This window comes from Salvelinus sp. IW2-2015, linkage group LG11 (genome assembly GCF_002910315.2).
Source record: "Salvelinus sp. IW2-2015 linkage group LG11, ASM291031v2, whole genome shotgun sequence".
NCBI classification, from domain to species: domain Eukaryota; kingdom Metazoa; phylum Chordata; class Actinopteri; order Salmoniformes; family Salmonidae; genus Salvelinus; species Salvelinus sp. IW2-2015.
The window spans coordinates 50271326-50286279 of NC_036851.1; the positions used below are offsets into that span (position 1 = coordinate 50271326).

General features: G+C 44.7%; 1 pseudogene; it reads left to right on the forward strand.

Annotated features, from left to right (window-relative positions):
- Window positions 1-14954, forward strand: part of LOC111970768 (glutamate receptor-interacting protein 2-like) — a 55511-nt pseudogene that overhangs the window by 27356 nt on the left and 13201 nt on the right.

A 14954-nucleotide genomic window follows, 5' to 3' on the forward strand; every position in this document is an offset into this window, starting at 1 on the left:
GTCCCTCCTTCATAGACAAGTGGACTCTCGAGTCCCTTTGTGGCCCTCGTCGCTTTTTTGCCTTCCAGCCTAGGGGAATGTGGGAATGGGTCCCCTGCCTTCAGTAGACAAGTGAACTCTCTCTTGTGGCCTCGTCTCTTTTTTGCCTCCAACCTAGGTGAATGTGGATGGTCCCTCCCTTCAGTAACGGACCAATTGTGAACCTCTCTTTGTGGTGCCTCGTCTCCTTATTTGACCTCCAGCCTGGGAATGTTGGGATGTGTCCCTCCTTCAGTGAGACAAGTGAACTCTCGCTTATGTTGCCTCGTCTCTTTTGCTCCAGCCCTATGGGTAATGTGGCATGGGTCCCCCTCCTTCAGAAGAACAAGTGACTCTCCTCTTGTGGCCGCTCTGTCTCTCTTTTTTGCCTCCAAGCCTAGGGAAATGTGGGATGGGTTCCCTTCCTCAGTAGAACAAGTGACTCCTCGTCTTGTGGCCTCGTCTTCCTTTTCTACCAGGAAATTGAGGTCTCCCATACAAGTGAACTTTCGTCTGTTCCAGCTCTTTCGTCTAGAAGGTATTCGTACAGAGTGATACGTCCGCATCTTCACTGAAGGCTTCCATGTCTTATCATTACAGGCTTTTCGAGACCTGGCCCCAAAACAGGTTGAAGCATATTCGCTGGTACAGGTAGAGCATATTCTCCTGGACAGGTAGAGCATATTTCCTGGACAGTAAGAGCTCCTGATTCTGCAGAGTAGAAGCAATTCCAGTGAGGACAGCGTGGAAAGCAATTCCAGGAACAGGTGAAGCATATTCCTGGAGCAGGTAGAAGCCAATATTCTGCAGCATATCGACAGGTTAGAAAAGCATATTCCAGACAGGTGAAAGCATATTTAGAATTGGACATCTGGACAGGTAGAGCATATTTCCCTGACAGGTAGAGGCAATATTCGCAGGCAGTGATAGCATTATATTTCAGAACAGGTTGGAAGCATATTTCCTGGAATCAGGTAAAGCATAGTTCCAGGACCGGTGTAACATATTCCAGGACAGGTAGAGGCATATTCCTGGACAAAAGGTTGAAGCATACGTTCCCGGACAAGGTAGAGCAATATTCCAGGACAAGGTAAGCATGCTTCCTGGACAGTGAAGCATATTCCTCGGACAGGTAAGAGCATATCCTGGACAGGGTGAAGCCTATTTCCCCTGGACAAGGGTGAAAGCATATTCTCAGGACAGGTAGACGCATATTCCTGGACAGGTGGAAGCATATTCCCTGGACAGGTAGAGCATATTCCTGGACAGGTGAAGCATATTCTGGACCAGGTAGGCATATTCCTGGACAGGTGAAAGCATATTCTTGACTGTGCTATCGGACAGGTAGAGCATATTGACGTGCTTCCCTGGACAGGTAAGCATATTCCTGGACAGGTAGAGCCATATTTCCTTGGACAAGGTGAAGCTTATTCCAGGACAGGTGAGCAATATTCCGACGGCTGAATATTCCTGGACAGGTGGAAAGCATATTCCTGGCGTGAATACATACTGGAAGGTTGGAAGCCATATTCCCTGGAAGTGAGCCATATTCCTCTGGACAGCGTAGCATACCTGACAGTAAATTCCTGGACAGTGAAGGCATATCCCGGCAGGTGCAAAGGACAGGTAGCATATTCCCATGACTAGGTGAAAGCATAATTCCAGGACAGGTGAGGCATATTCCAGGACAGGTGGAAGCATATTCCAGGACAGGTTGAAGCCATATCCAGGACAGCGTAAGAGCCAATATTCCCCCTGGACAGGTGAAGCATAATTTCCTGGACAGGTTGGAAGCATATTCCCAGGACAGGTGAGGCATATTCCTGGACCAGGTGAAAAGCAATATTCCTGGACAGGTGAAGAGCATAATTCCAGGACAAGGTGAGGCCATATTCCAGGACAGGGTGGAGAGGCATATTCCCTGGACGGTGAAGCATATCCAGAAGGTGAGGCATATTTCGCGTTGGAATTCCAGGAAGTAGAGCATATTCCGACAGGTAGAAAGCATATTTCCTGGGACAGGTAAGCCATATTCCTAGGACAGGTGAGCCATATTCCAGGGACAGTTGAGGCATATTCCAGGACAGGTAGAAGCCTATATTCCTGAACCAGGTGAAGCATATTCCTAGGACTAGGTTAAGCATATTCCTAGGACAGGTGAAGGCATATTCCCAGGACCAGGTGAGGCCATATTCCCTTGGACAGGTGGAACAATATTCGGACAGAGTGAAGCCATATTCCAGGAAGGTAGAAGCATATTCAGACCAGTGGTGAAAGCCATATTCCTGACCAGGTGAGCTTATCCCGCACTAAGCATATTCCAGGAAGTGTATAATAGCAAATTCCTGGACAGGGTGAAGGCTATCCTGGCAGGTTAAAGCATATTCCTGCAGGACCCGAGTGAAGCATATTCGCTCCGGACAGGTGAAGCATATTCCATAGGACAGGAAAGGCATCATTCCCTGACAGGTGAAGCAATGATTCCCCTGGACAGGTACAATGCATTATTTCCAGGACAGAGTGAAAGAAGCATAATCTCCTGGAAGGTTAAAGGATATTCAGGACAGTGAAAGCATATTCCTGGACAGGTGAAGCATATTCCTGGACAGGAAGCATTCGAAGGAACCATATTCCTGGACAGGTAAAGCCACTATTCCTTGGACAGGTAGAGCATATTCCACTGGACGAGTAAAGCATATTTCCTAGTGACAAGGTGAAGAAATAGTATTCCTTGGCAGGTGAAAGCATATCCTTGGATCAGGTGAAGCATATTACCAGCCGGCACAGGTAAAGCATATTTTCTGGACAAGTGTGAAGCCATATTCGGACAGGTGGAATTCCTGGACCAGGTGAAGGCATATTCCGACAGGTGGGGGCATATTTCCAGGGACAGGTGAAGCATATATAATGCCAGGACTAGTGAGGCATGATTTCAGGACAGGTCATAAGCAATTCTCCCAGGGACAGAAAGGATATTAGAAAGCATTCAACAGTACATATCCAGGAACAGGTATGAGCAATTTACCTGGGACAGGTATTAAGCCAATAATTCCAGAGACTGGTGAGCCTAATTCTGAGGTAAAGCAGTTCCTGCAGAGAATTCCTGGAAGGTGAAGCATATTCCAGGCAAGGTTTGGAGCATATTCCGGACCAGGTCGGCTATATTCCAGACAGGTGAGCCATATTCCAGTGACAGCGGTGGGCATATTCCAGGACAGGTGAGGCATATTCCCAGGACAGCTGAAGCATATTCCGGACAGGTAAAGATATTCCAGGACAGTAGAGCATATTCCTGGGACAGGTGGAAGCATATTCCAGGACCAGGTTAAGCATTTCCTGGACAGGTTGAAGGCATATTCAAGGGACAGGTTGAGGCCATATTCAGGACAGGTGAAGCATATTCCAGACAGTGAGGCATATCCAGGCAGGTGAAGCATTATCAGGCGTAAGCACAGGACAGGTGAAGCATATTCCGCGGAACAGGTGTGGCATATTCAGGCAGGTAATGCATATTCCTCAGGACAGGTGAGCATGATCGGACAGGTGTGAACATATTCCCAGGACAGGTGAAGCATATTCCCCAGGACAGGTGAAGCATATTCCGGACAGAGTTGAAGCATATTCCAGGACCAGGTCGAGCATATATTCCAGGAGCAGGTGAGCATATTCCCAGACAGGGAAGCAGCATAAGTTTCGAGGACAGTGAAGCAATTTCCAGGACAGGTGAGGCATATTTCCCAGAAGCTGGAAGCATATTCCAGGACAGGCTAAAGCATTTATTCCCAGGACAGGTTAAAAGAGCATAATTTCCTGACAGGTTGAAGATTATTCCAGGACAGGTTTAAGCATATTTGCAGTGAAGCTATTCAGGGACAGGTAGCGCGTGGCATATTCCCAGGAACAGGTGAAGCATATTCCCAGGACAGGTAGGCATATTCCAGGACAGGTGAAGCAATATTCCAGGCATGAAGCTACAGACAGGTGCAATTCAGGACATGGCATATTCCCAGGACAGGGTGAAAGCCATATTTCCGGACATGTGGGCAATTCCAGGACGGTAGGTCATTATTCCTGGGACAGGTTGAAGCATTCAGGACAGGTGAGCATTATTCCATGGAACAGTAAAAGCATATTTCCCAGGACAGGTGAAAGCATAGTCCAGACAGGTCTAAACAGCATATTCCTGGACAGGTGAAGCGAAATATTCCAGGACAGTGAAAAGCAATATTCGCTGGACCAGGTGAAGCATATTCCAGGGACAGGTGTAACCCATTATCTTAATCAGGTGAGCAATTTTTCCAGAAGTGAAGCATATTCCAGACAGGTGAAAGTCATATTCCTAGGACAGGTGAAGCATTAATTCCAGGACAGGTGTCGAAGCATCAGCAGAAAGAACATAAGATCCTGGACAGGTGAGCATATTCCAGGACAGGTGAGCATATTCCCTGGAACAGTGGTGAAGCATATTCGCAGGACAGGTAGGGCATACTTCCTGACAGGTGAAGCATTCAGATTCAGGCAGCAGTGGTTCCATGGACAGGTTAAGCATATCCCTGGACAGGTGAAGCCATATTTCCCAGGACAGGTGAAAAAAAAAGCATATTCCAGGAGCAGGTGAAGCATAATCCTGACCAGTTAGCCTTCAGGAACAAGTGAAAGTGCAATCGCATATCATAATTTGGACAGGTGAAGAGCCTATATTCCTGGACAGCGTGGAGCATATTCCAGACAGGTGTATAGGCATGATTCGACGAGGTGACAGATAACATATCCAGTGGGAATTCCTGAAGAAAGCAATTCGCGGACAGGTGAAGCAATATTCCATGGACAGGGGTTGAGGCAATATTCTGGCACAGGTGAAGCATATTTTCCCAGGACAGGTGAAGCATATTCCCCGGACAGGTGAGGCATATTCCTGGACAGGTTGAGGAGCATATCCAGGACAGCGTAGGCCATATAGATCACTGGACAGCGGCATATTCCTGGAACAGGTTGAAAGCATATTCCCGGACAGAGAATTCCAGGTGGAAGCATATTCCTAGAACAGTAGATTCCAGAAGGCAGCATTATTCCAGGACAGTGAAGCAAGAACAGTGTAAATGTCAATATACAGTACCAGTCAAAAAGTTTGGCAAACCTCTCATTCAAGGTTTATCTTTATTTTTTTACTATATGCCAAGGTGTGGCAAACTGTCATCAAGGCAAAGGGTAGCTTATCTATGAAGAATCTCTGTTAACACTTTTTGTTTTATTTACCACATGATTCCATATGTGTTATTTCATGTTTTGAATGTCTTCAACTATTTATTCTATCATGTAGAAATAGTAAAAATAAAAGGAAAAATCTGGGAACTGAGTGGAGTGTGCCACACCTTTGACTGTCTGTTATGTGTGGTCCCGAGACATCTGAAGACCACGCTCTGGCCTTGGGCCCTCTTCAGCATGTATTTGACATAGGCTCTCCATGAGAGGTCCATAGGAGAAGCTGCCAACCCAAAGGAGGCCTTAAAAGGTGTCCACACGCTTCCAATGCCTCGCCGTCAGGGACAACAGGAGGAGGGTCCATCTGTTTTGAGGTTCCTGAGATAATAAACCCTTGTCCTTTGGTTTCATGTGGCTGTGAGGCAGTGTCTGACGCAAATCTGTACTGTTTTTCCCACAGAAGCTTGCAATCTGCCTGGTAGAGAGATGTTCAGAAAAGGGTCAGATTCGTCTACATTTTGGATGGTTCACACTAGATGGCATCAGTTTGTCCTAGTTGCAAGACCAACAAAGGCAGTGGGGCTAGGGACTCTGGCCCTTGGGGGACCCCGCCTGTATGACTTGTTTGATGCAGTAGCTGCGGATTAAGGAGCCAAATGTGCTTGAAGTGCCTAGTCTGCTTAGAGAGTGTGTAGAAGTTGGTTGCATGTTGAATAGTGTTTAAGGCCCGTTGTGAAGTACCTGGCTGGAAACAGAATTTACCTTTTCCACTTTTTACTTAAATTGTCATTTGATCTGGCTTTGGAAATTTAGCAAGTTTTATACCTGTGTCTTGTTTTGGTCTTTCGTCCCCATCGTTTTTCCATTTAGCATTTTTTCACTTCGGACACTTCATTGCTCCACCCCGCACCGGTCTGGTAAGGTTTAACGCTCTCCTCTCCTACTTCAGCCTCCCGACTTAAGCCTATGCCAAAGCGGGTGGTGACCTTCCTACCTCCTGCACTGCTGCTTGTTACCACCACCTTGGCGATTCTGTTCCACTGCTGCCCTGGCCCTGTCTCCCACTGTCCTGGTAACAGGTTACCCCGCCACACTCCCCCCTCTCCCCTGAAGCTTTCAACTCATTCCTGAATTATTATATATATTATTTGCTGATCTTTGGACTAATCGACATTTTTATGTAGGCCAATTGCTTATGATCATATTTATGTAGCTTACTTCAAAACACTTTAATTAAACTGCAAAGGCACTGCTACTTCTTTTATTTTATTCAATTAAATGTGTATAGCCTACTTAGACTATAGATGCGCTACTCTCATCATGTTATTTTGTTGGGAGAGTGACTCTTTGAAACTCTACATAGCTAGTCCCAAGCTATTGCTTTTCTTGTGCTTTGTGCTGTTGCTTCTGGACTCTCGTTTGCTTTTTGACTATGAACTTTGCTTGTTTACCCGACAGATAATGTTGGTTCCGTCCACTCGCCACTTCTGACTCTCTATGGATTACACTATCTTTTGGCCCCCATCCCTCATTCCTAACCACCTCTCGACTGTATTCATGTCACCCTGATGAAATGCTGCTACAGTATGATCTTGTTGCCATCTGAATGCCACATTCAAATGTCATAGAACATCCACACTGCAAAAGCTCTCGCTGTCCTCTGGCCGTGCCCTGATTGTATTACCGCTGTGAATATCGTGCAATATACTTTGTACAACTTGGGCCTTGTCTTGTTTTGGTACAAGTCCTGTCCATTCTACTGTTGCCTATAATAGGCCTGGCCTGTCTACTGTTGCCCTATAGGTACAGCCTGGCCTGTCTACTGTTGCTATAGGAAGCCCTGGCTGTCTACTTTTTGTTATTGTACAACCTGGCCTGGTCTACTGTTGCTATAGTACAAGCCTGGGCCTGTGTCTACTGTTGCTATGTTACACCTGGCCTGTCTACTGTTTGCTATAGTACAGCCTGGCCTGGTCTCCTGTTGCTCTTAGCCGCTAAATCTGAACTATGGCTTCTGAATGAATTTCTTGCTCTCGTAAAAGGCTGGGTATTGTTCTGATCATTAACACTAAAACTGTGTTAACCTAAATTGATTCAATAGAAAGTGTGGGTTCCAGCTTCCAATCCAGATGTGTTAGTAGAGCTTGATGATGAGCTTGGAGGATACTATGGTGTTGAAGGCTGAGCTATAGTCAATGAACAGCATTCTTACATAGGTATTCCTCTTGTCCAAATGGGATTGGGCAGTGTGCAGTGCGATGGCGATTGCATCACCTGTGGATCTATTGGGGCGGTAAGCAAGTTGAAGTAGGTCTAGGGTGTTAGGTAAGGTAAGGTAAAGGTGATATGATCCTTAACTAGCCTTCCAAAGCAGTTCATTTTGACAGAAGTGAGTGCTACGGGGCAATAGTCATTTGGTTCAGTTAACTTTGCTTTCTTGTGTACAGGAACAATGGTGGACATCTTGAAGCATGTGGGGAAGGCAGACTGGGATGGGAGAGATTGAATATGTCCGTAAATACTCCAGCCAGCTGGTCTGCACATTCTCTGAGGACGCGGCTAGGGATGCAGTCTGGGCCGGTAGCCTTGTGAGGGTTAACACGCTGAAATGTCTTACTCACGTCGGAGAACGAGAGCCCACAGTCTTTGGGAGTAGGCCGCGTCAACGGCACTGTGTTATCCTCAAAGCGGGTGAAGAAGGTATTTAGTTTGTCTGGAAGCAAGACGTCGGTGTCCGCGACGTGGCTGGTTTTCCCTTTGTAATCTGTGATTGTCTGTAGACCCTGCCACATACGTCTCGAGTCTGAGCCGTTGAAATGCGACTCCACTTTGTCTCTGACGTTTTGCCTGTTTGATTGCCTTACGGAGGGAATAACTACACTGTTTGTATTYGGCTATATTCCCAGTCACCTTGCCGCGGTTAAATGTGGAGGTTTGCAATTTCATTTTAGTGTGAATGCTGCCAACTATCCACGGTTTCTGGTTTGGGTTTTTATGGTCACCGTGGGAACAACGTCCCCTATNGACAGGTGAAGCATATTCCAGGACAGGTGAAGCATATTCCAGGACAGGTAAATGTCATATACAGTACCAGTCAAAAGTTTGGACAAACCTACTCATTCAAGGGTTTATCTTTATTTTTACTATATGCCAAGAGTGTGCAAAGCTGTCATCAAGGCAAAGGGTAGCTACTATGAAGAATCTCTGTTTAACACTTTTTTTGTTTACCACATGATTCCATATGTGTTATTTCATAGTTTTGATGTCTTCACTATTATTCTACAATGTAGAAAATAGTAAAAAATAAAGAAAAACTCTGGAATGAGTAGGTGTGTCCAAAACCTTTGACTGGTACTGTATGTGTGGGTCAGAACATCTGAAGACCAACGCTCCTGGCCTTGGGCCCTCTTCAGCATGTATTTGACCTGAGCATCCCATGAGAGGTCATAGGAGAGCTGCAACCCAAAGGAGCTTAAAGGTGTCCACACGTTCCACTGCCTCGCCGTTCAGGACAACAGGAGGAGGAGTCCATCTGTTTTGAGGCTTCCTGAAGATAATAAACCCTGTCTTTGGTTTTCATTGGCTGTGAGGCAGTTTGTCTGACCGCATGCTGTGACTGTTTTCCCACAGAAGCTTGCATCTGGCCTGGTAGAGAGATGTTCAGAAAGGGTCAGATCGTCTACATTTTGGATGGGTTCAACACTAGATGGCATCAGGTTTGTCTAGTGCAGAGAACAAACAGGAGTGGGGCTAGGACTCTGCCTTGGGGGACCCCAGCCTGTACTGACTGTTTGATGCAGTAGCTGCGGATTAAGAGCCAAATGTGCTTTGAAGTGCCTAGTCTGCTTAGAGAGTGTAGAAGTTGTGCATGGTTGATAGTGTYTAAGGCCCGTGTGAAGTACGCTGCTGGAACAGAATTTACCTTTTCACTTTTTACTTAAATTGTCATTTGATCTGGCTTTGGAAATTAGCAGTTTTACCTGTGTCTTGGTTTTGTCTTCGCCCATCGTTTTCCATTTAGCTTTTTCACTTCGGACACTTCATCTGCTCCACCCCGCACCGGTCTGGTAAGGTTTAACGCCTCCTCTCCTACTCAGCCTCCCGACTAAAGCTATTCCCAAGCGGGTGTGACTCCTAYTCCTGCACTGCTGCTTGTATCCCACCTGGCGATCTGTTCACTGTCTGCCCTGGCCTGTCTCCCACTGTCTGGTACAGGTACCCCCGCCACACTCCCCCCCTCTCCCCTGAGCTTTCAACTCATCTGAATTAYTATATATATTATTTTCTGATCTTTGGACTAATCTGAATTTTTATGTAGGCTAATTAGCTTATGAGTCATATTATGTGAGCTTTACTCAGAAACACTTTAATTAACTAGCAAAGGCCTGCTATTTATTTATTTTATTCAATTAAATGTGTATAGCCTACTAGACTCATAGAGCGCTACTCTCTCATGTTATTTTGTTGGGGAGAGTGACTCTTTGAACTTACAATAGCTAGTCCCAAGCTATTTTGCTTTTTTCTTGTGCTTTGTGCTGTTTGCTTCGTGACTCCTGTTTGCTTTGTTGACTATGAACTTGCTTGTTTACCCGACAGATAATGTTTGTTCCGTCACTCGCGACTCTGACTCTCTATTGGTTACACTATCTTTTGGCCTCCCATCCCATTCTAACCACCTCTCGCTGTATTCATGTCACCTGATGAAATTGCTGTACAGTATGATCTTGTTGCCATCTGATGCACATTCAAATGTCATAGAACATCAACACTGCAAAGCTCTCGCTGYCCTCTGCCGTGCCCTGATTGTATTACCGCTGATGATATCTGGAAATATACTTGTACACCTTGGCCTGTTGTTTTGGTACAGTCTGGTCCATCTACTGTTGCTATAATACAGCCTGGCCTGTCTACTGTTGCTATAGTACAGCCTGGCCTGTCTACTGTTGCTATAGTACAGCCTGGCCTGTCTACTGTTGTTATTGTACAACCTGGCCTGTCTACTGTTGCTATAGTACAGCCTGGCCTGTCTACTGTTGCTATAGTACAGCCTGGCCTGTCTACTGTTGCTATAGTACAGCCTGGCCTGTCTACTGTTGCTAGCCCTAAATCTGACTTGAGCTCTGATGATTTCTGCTCTCGTAAAAGCTTGGGTATTCTGATCATTAACACTAGAACCGTGTTACCTAATTGATCAATAGAAAGTGTGGGTTCACAGCTCCAATCCAGATGTGTTAGTAATTACTGAGACATGATTAAGAAAGAGTGTTCTGAACACTGACGTTTATCTTTCTGGTTATAACCTTTGTCTCTCTTTGTTGGCTGCAGCACCGGCCTGTTCCCTACTTGTCCAAAGCTCTCTCCTGGCCCCTGAATGTGTCCTGCTAGGTGACCTAAACTGGGACATGCTTAAACTACCTGACCAAGTCTTAAAACAATGGGAMTCCCTAAATCTCTCTCAGATTATTACCAATCCCACAAGGTATGACCCCAAGCACCCAGAAAAGTCTACTCTCCTTGATGTTATCCTCACAAATAATCCTGATAGGTATMAGTCTGGTGTTTTCTGTAATGACCTTCGTGATCACTGTTTTACAGCCTGTGTCCGTAATGGCTGCTCAGTTAAACGACCTGTCCTGATTTGTCATAGATGCTTGCTGAAAAACTTTAATGAGCAAGCCTTCCTTCATGACCTGGACCCTGGAAATTGGTATAGAATCAGCTTGATCCCCCTCTGTCAAAGATCATTTTTTATCTTTTCAGTGCTATTGTTAACAAGCACGGCCCCATAAAGAAAATGGGGCACACAAATACTCAGGCTGACTGGCTGTCATTCAGGCATATGAGAAACAAGTATACTCAGGCTGACTGGCTGTCATTCAGGCATATGAGAAACAAGTAAACTCAGAGCTGAGCTGGCTGTCATTCAGGCATATGAAAACAAGTATAACTCAGGCTGACTGGGTGTTTCATTCAGGCATATGAGAAACAAGTAAACTCAGGCTGACTGGCTGTCATTCAGGCATATGAGAAAAACAAGTAAATCAGGCTGACTGGCTGTCATTCAGGCATATGAGAACAAGTAAACTCAGGCTGACTGGCTGTCATTCAGGCATATGAGAAACAAGTATACTCAGGCTACTGTGCTGTCATTCAGCCATATTGAGAAAACAGTATACTCAGGCTGACTGGCTTCTTCAGGCATATGAACAAGTATACTCAGCTGACTGGCTGTCATTCAGGCATATGAGAAACAAATATACTCAGGCTGACTGGCTGTCATTCAGGCAATGAGAAACAAGTATACTCAGGCTGACTGCTGTCATTCAGGCATATGAGAAACAGTTATACTCAGGCTGACTGGCTTGTCATTCAGCATATGAGAAACAAGTATACTCAGGCTGACTGGCTGTCATTCAGGCATATGAGAAACAAGTATACTCAGGCTGACTGGCTGTCATTCAGGCATATGAGAACAAGTAACTCAGGCTGACTGGGCTGTCATTCAGGCATATGAGAAACAAGTATAACTAGCTATCCAGAAGGCCAATATTAGTTACTTAAGGAGCAGTTCTCTCTCTCTGTGGGTCGACCCCAAGAAGTTCTGGAAAAACGGTTAAAGACCTGGAGAATAAACCCTCACAGCTGCCCATGTCCCTTTATGTTGATGATGTGGTTGTTAATGAGAAGGAGCACATGGCTGAGCTCTTTAATCACCACTTCATTAAGTCAAGATTCCTATTTGACTCAGCCTCGCCCCCTTGCCCGTCAAACACTTCCTTATCTCCCAGCCCTTCTAATGCGACTAGCTCTTCCCTCTTTTTCCACTGTTAACGACACTTGTGGCTGCTTCGCGTGATGCATTGTTGTCTCTACCTTTTTGACCTTTGTGCTGTTGTCTGTGCCTAACAATGTACCATGTTTGTGCTGCTGCTATGTTGTGTTGCTACCACATGCTGTGTTGCTACCATACTGTTTTGCTACCATGTTGTGCTGTCATGTTGTTGCCATGTTGTGTTGTTGTCTTAGGTCTCTCTTTATGTAGTGTTGTGGTGTCTCTCTTGTTGTGATGTGTCCCACATTTTTATTTTAATCCCAGCCCCCGTCCACGCAGGAGGCCTTTTGCCTCTTGGTACGCCGTCATTGTAAATAATAATTTGTTCTTAATTGACTTGCCTAGGTTAATGTCATAGCGTTGACTATCATCAAAAACGCTTAAGGATTAGCCCTTTTGTTCAATTTTCGCCTAAAACGACATACCCAAATCTAACTGCCTGTAGCTCAGGCCCTGAAGCAAGGATATGCATATTCTTGGTACCATTTGAAAGGACACACTTTGGAGTTTATGGAAATGTGAAAGGAATGTAGTAGAATATAACACAATAGATCTGGTAAAAGATAATACAAAGAAAAAAACAACCGTTCTTTTGTACTTTTTTTGTACCATCATCTTTGAAATGCAAGAAAAAGGCCATAATGTATTATTCCAGCCCAGGTGGAATTTAGATTTTGGCCACTAGATGGCAGCAGTGTATGTGCAAAGTTTTAGACTGATCCAATCAACAATTGCTTTTCTGTTCAAAATGTTGTATCAAGACTGCCCAAATGTGCCTAATTTGTTTATTAATAACTTTTCATGTTCAAAATTCAATATCAGATATGTCTATGTCCTGGGAAATGTTCTTGTTACTTACAACCTCATGCTAATCGCATTAGCTCAACCGTTCCGTGGAAGGGACACACTGATCCCGAAGAAGTTTTAAATGTGAAGACTGTTAATTTATCAAATCAATTCTCTGTCTGTAATTTAATTATGCGATTAAACTAATCATGTAACTTTAATTAACTAGGAAGTCGGGGCACCACGGGAAAATGTTTAAAGAGTTTCTATTTCCCGAATATATCTCTTCAGATATTTTCATATCTTATCGATTACAGTCACTTATTAATGTATTATTACATCATCAGTCTCATTACTAAATGTCAGAAACCCTTGGATATCTGCACGAACCCGAACATAGATCATGAATCAGCGATATACAAATTGGCTTAATTAATTGATTAACTAACTAACTTAATCAATCAATGAATTACATAAACACACACACATAATATGTCATACAGACATTTGATGGGGGCATGTGTGTGCGCCACACCAGACAGTGCAGGGTAGACTAGATTCTGCAAGTCAACAGGGCCATGAGGCTTGTGCTGCTTTACAGGCTCACGAGTCAGAACGGGTATTCTAAGCTCTGTTTTTTTTCTTTCTCTACAAGCCTTTGGCTGTCCATTTAAAAAAAAAAGCTGCTGTCAGTTTTTGCGTTGCTCAAACTCAAAATAACCTTTTTAGTGAGCATATTGAAATCTGTGATACTTGGTAATGCTAATACGCAAAGGAAATGTATGTATTCACAGAATGACAAACTATTATAAAACAGGTAAGGAAAATACATTTACACAATGGTCTAAAATTGTATAGACTGAGTCAGTGTTAGTCTTAACCACATGAGATTAGTGGCAACTTAATTGGGGAGAACGGGCTCGTGGTAATGACTGGAGCGGAGTCAGTGGAATGGTATCAAATACATCAAACACATGGTTTCCAGGTGTTTGATGCCATTCCTTTTGCTCTGTTCCGCTCATTATTATGAGCCGTTATGGTCTTAACCAGGACTGGAGGGCAACAAGATGGCTCCACGGCTATAGTGAATGTTAACCTGGGCAGCTCGCGGCTGGGTTTCCCTTTGTAGTCGGTGATAGTTTGCAAGCCCTGCCACATCCGATGAGCATAGTAGGATTCGATCTTTGTCCTGTATTGACACTTTGCCTGTTTAATGGCTCGTCTGAGGTCGTAGTGAGATTTCTTATAAGCGTCCGGATTAGTGTCCGGCTCCTTGAAAGCAGCAGCTCTAAACTTTAGCTCAGTGCGGATGTTGCCTGTAATTCATGGCTTCTGGTTTGGGTATGTACTGTATGTACGGTCACTGTGGGGTTAATGTCATCGATGCACTAATTAATGAAGCCGGTGACTGATGTGGTAAACACCTCAATTTTATCGGATGAATCYCGGAACATATTCCAGTCTATTGAGCGTGTTACTGGTACTTCCTGTTTTAGTTTTTGCTTGTACGCAGGAATCAGGAGAATAGAGTTATGGTCAGATTTGCCAAAGGGAGGGCGAGGGAGAACCTTWTTTAAAGTTATTCAAGTATAAATTACCAAATTTACCATAGATTWCCTGTTAATTACCAAAATGACAGAATATTCTGGTAAGTTTGGTAAATTAGCGGTATCGACAAGACCCAAAGACAGTTCTCTGAATAGATGTTTCCCTCTTCCTCCCTCAGTAGGAGACGAGAAGAAGAAGGATGGAGAGATGGAGAATGATTTGAGTGACACAGAAGACATATCAGACATGACAGACTCTCAGAAGACCAACAAGCTGTCAGAGATYTACTCCACCACCATACCCAGTGTGGACTCTGCCATGGAGTCCTGGGATGGATCCGGCATCGAYGCCGGCTACGGAAGCCAAGGTAAAGACTAGTGGTAGACATGGTGAAATCTGTGGTAGGGTTATGGTTAGGGCCAGGGTTGAAGCTGGGGTTAGTGGTAGACTTATACATGGTGTTATAACGTAGTCCTGGGATGGCTCAGGAATTTACACTGGCTACGGCAGCCAACGTGAGACCAGTGGTAGACCTATACAGGATGTCTATAGGGAGACCAGTGGTAGA